The sequence below is a fragment of the Pteropus alecto genome, unplaced genomic scaffold (genome assembly GCF_000325575.1).
Source record: "Pteropus alecto unplaced genomic scaffold, ASM32557v1 scaffold20, whole genome shotgun sequence".
NCBI lineage: Eukaryota > Metazoa > Chordata > Mammalia > Chiroptera > Pteropodidae > Pteropus > Pteropus alecto.
The window spans coordinates 11,203,855-11,208,253 of record NW_006436298.1 but is presented as its reverse complement, the minus strand read 5'-3'; positions in this window follow the sequence as shown (position 1 = coordinate 11,208,253).

Sequence of the window (4,399 nt, the reverse complement as noted above, 5' to 3'; positions counted from 1 at the left end):
GCAGGAAACCACCACGATCCCCAAAGGAGTAAACAAGAAGAAGCATGCAAGTAAGAGAAGATACCCCCGTCCTGCTTTATAACTCACTCATTCAGGAATAACAGCCATCACTTACTGATGACTCACTCTGTGCCAAACACTGCGGTGAGAGTTTTCCGTGTTATCTTATTCAATCCTTATCATAACCCTAAGTGTAACTCCAGTCATGCCAATTTGGAGAGGAAAAAGCAGAAAGAAGCAGAGAGCCTAAGGAACCATCCCAAGCTTTCAGAGCTAGTATGTATGGCAGAGCTGAACCCAAGCACACAATGTCAAAGACTGTGCTCTTAACCGCCATGCTGCCTCTGCTGATGAACGAGCTCTGCTTCTGATTGCTCTGCCCGGCCTTCCCCTCCTTGCCCTGCCCCAAGCGCACAGAGTTGGGGACAGGCTCAGAGGATGGTGTTCAGAACAAAAGGGACCCAGGCCCGGAACACAGAGTCCTGTTCTCACTGTTCCAGCTACATCAAGAGTACCCAAAGTTCAGAATCCTTATTAAGTCATTTTCTCTATAATTCAAATACAGAAGTACTTTTAAGAGACACACAGCATTCCGGCTATTCTCAGAGCTATAAATGTGTAATTTATGGGGAAAATGGAAACTCTGTGTCACATACAAATTGAGAACTATTTGAAGAAAGGGGAAAAATATCCCATCGTATTGAATCACGGGGGAAAATAACTACAGTATATCATCCTAGTAAATAGAAATGTAAAAATAGCTTCCGTTTGGCAGTTCACATTAAATGTTGATGTGGTCTTGAGTTTATTTCAAGTATTTTTCATTAAGCATTTGCATTTTTCATTTTTACAACCTGATAAATTCTCCCCATATTAATATCAGGTCAAATAATTTTAAATGCCAACTTGAAAAAAAAACTAAGATCCATGTGCTCAACTCCCTTTAAAAAGAAGAAATACAAGGCCACTGTTCTTTGAAAACAGACTATCATGGCATATAGGTCATTAGTCACTAAATAATAAGATGCTTAAGGGTGGGGCCCACGGCTGATCTTTCTTTGGCTTGCCCAGAGCACCAAGTTCAGTGCGGGGTGGACATCTCATTTTTCTTTGCCCAACACTTGTTTTTTTTCAGGAGGCAGCAGTCCTCTTCATTTTGAAAACTGCCCTCCACCACTGAAACCTCATGGTCAAGTGAGAGCAGCCAAATCGGGCATCCTGACCACATAGGTGAGAAAGCCAGCCAAGCTGGGTCTCTGGAGTCCTTTCCCAGGATTTTAAAAATCTAAACTAAAGAAAGACACAACTGGCAACATGTGAGCCCAGCAGCTGCCAGCAGCTGTGTTCTGGCTGAGTGAGTCAAGTCAGTCTGAGAGAAAGAGCCCATGAGCCTTGAACACCCTCAGCCGGCTTGCTCCCCCAGCCACCCACCTGGAGCACCCCAGGGGGCTGGTTGCATGTGGGATCACAAGTTCTACACAAGGCACTGTTGGTCTACCAGGACTTGTGGTTGACTCTCATTCTTCTCAAATCTGAGCTGATACCACAAAATCAAAGAACTTAGCTGCCTTTTAAAATCAATCAGCCATACTTTCCAGCTTCTATTCTGTCTCAGGTACCCTGTGAGGTATTGCACAAAATTCATTCCTTTTAATCCTCACAACAACCCTATGGAGGAAGGTACTATGTATTATTATCCCCTATTTTACAGATGAGAAACAAAACCAAACTGGAGGTTCAGTTTTTTGAGATCTTAAGTAACTTGCCCACATTTACACATTCACTAGCCTTTTCCCACGACTCCGAGAGCAACTCTAATACTGCATGGTCTAAACTGGACACCTTCCTGACTATTCTAGTGTAGGCATGAACTACAAAAACAAAACAAACTAAAAGCCTGATGCAAATGTTCCTATGCTTTAAAAAACAGAGCTAGCAAGTAGGAAGCTGAGCCCAGCATCTGGAGCTTACCCAGCAAGCCCGTCCACCTGGAAATTTCATTCGCACCCAGATAGTGATCCTCTATGGGGGCACCAGGCAGGGCAGCTGAGAGTAGAATTAGGGAAGAGCCTCAGATTTCTACAGTATGTGCCCTTTTAAAAATATATTTTCCATTGTGGTAAAATATACATAAAACTTACCATTTTAACCCTTTTAAAGTATACACTCCAGTGGCATTAAGTACATTCACACTGTTGTGCAACCATTATCACCATCCATCTCCCACACTTTTCCATGTTCCCAAACTGAAACTCTGTACCCATGAAACACTGACTCCCTGTTCTCCCCTCCCCCCAGCCCCTGGCGGCCACCATCCTACTTTCTGTCTTTATGAACTTGACTATACTGAGTATCTCGTATAAGTAGCATAGTTATATGCTTTGACTTCTCAACCCCTCCAAGTATTTACTGAGATCTACTATTTGCTCAGCACTGTGCTAGGCTTTATGGGGGGGAATATATATAATATGAGCTCTGATTCCTGCCACTGAGATCATTATAGTTGAGCTGTAAAGGCAAGGCTGGCTTCTAAGAAACAATATGTAGGTGCATGATTCCAATTTAGAGGACAGAGGAAATTCAGATGAGAGAGGTCCTTATAAACTGGCATAGTCTAAGACGTCTTCATTAAGGGTCATGACTTCTTATGAAGGAATGAGAATGAGGTTTGGTTGGAGAGAGCAATTTGTGGATTAACTAAATCATTCACAAAACCAGGCAGGCTGTATCGTCCCAAGGAGACCCAGCAAAAACCAATGGACCACAGCATTCTAACCTGGTTTCTCTGAGGACAGGATGATAAACTGTAGATCTGTAAATCAGACTTCTGCTGGTACCCCCAAGTCACTCATACAATGGCTTACCTTTGCTCTCATTGCAAAATAGACACAAAAGAAAAATCAAAGGTTTTTATTGTTATTCTTTATGATTATCTCAGAAAATAGCCAAACCATCCCTTTTGGACAAGTTCGCCTTTTTCATTTGGCAAAAGGAGTTAGTAGGAACTTCCAAAATTTGTCTGACCATCAAGGTCAGGTCACATCAACCCTGACCACAGCTGGGGACACAGGCCCCTGGAGTTGTGTTGAAATAAGCCTCCAGATGCTCACTCTAACCAGTTATACTAGTCCTTAAAATAGCAGTATGGAATATAATCCCCAAACCCCCTCCCCTGCCAGCACTTTTAGCAAGTGGCCAGTGGAGCAGCACCGGACAAACCTGTCTGTGCAGGGTCATCTCCCAAGTCTCTTCCCACGTCTCTTACCACCTTGGCTAGGAACCTTGGTCGGTGAGTAAGAACAGGAAGATCTGCACTGCTGTCACTCATATTGCCTTGTGTTTTCTGTTCTTCCTTTTATCACCCCCTCTCTTTCTTCCCTTTAAAATGTGGTAGTAAAAAATGTTAGTTCCTACATTTAGACATAAACATTCCTTGATGTCCCAAAGCACATAGGTTTGATTCTCACTGTTCCTTCAACTGTGTATATGTTAACAGAAATTGCAAATGCATGGCTAAGTAAATCAGCCAGCGAATGCACCATGGACCTTTACGAGGTATTTCACAATCCTAACAGAAGAAAAATATGAAATACCTGGATAACCTGCAAGCCCCCTCCACAATCATAGGCACGTAGTAGCTTATAGTGACTGGATGCACATAAACAACAGCAAAATACAGGATGAGGGACTAGTGGGTTCCGAAAGGGGACTGAAATTCTGAGGTCATTTCTTATACTACTTCTTCCTAATAGCTCTAAGAAACAGAAATCGATGTCTAATGCCTCTGAGAATTCCCATAGAAAGGGAGCCATTTCTTTCTGCTACCAGTGTTTCCCTCTCATTCCTGGAAAAGGTCATCTGGGGAGCACTACTCTCTAGAGCTGAGTACCATTGGAATATTGCCCTTTGAGCAGAAGCTCTGTCTCCTCAATGACACTGATGCCAATAAAAGACATCAGGAGATGTGAGAACTACAAACATCAGAGTTACTACCCATTCTCTTGTTTATTATTTTCTGCTACATACTAAACAGTTTGAATCTTAAAAATATCTCAGTTCTGGTCCACAAGATTGCAACAGTCCAACTGGTCTACCTATCTCTAGTCTGTTTATTTTTCAAACGCATCCCCTATGTTTCCCCAAAGTGGTATATTTAAAATATAAATCGTACTATATAACTCACTTGCTTAAAATTACCTCCAGAATAAACTCCAAGCTTAGCTTTGTTTCAAGCAAAAAGGACTTACATTTGTATATAATTACAGTAAAGATGTCAAGTTGCAAAGACAAGTCAAAATTTTCACAACTCTCAAGCCAAAAGTCAACCAAAAAAATAAACATAAAGTCTATATTAACATTTTTCTAATCTTATATGACAGAAAATGATGGAAAATGGGTC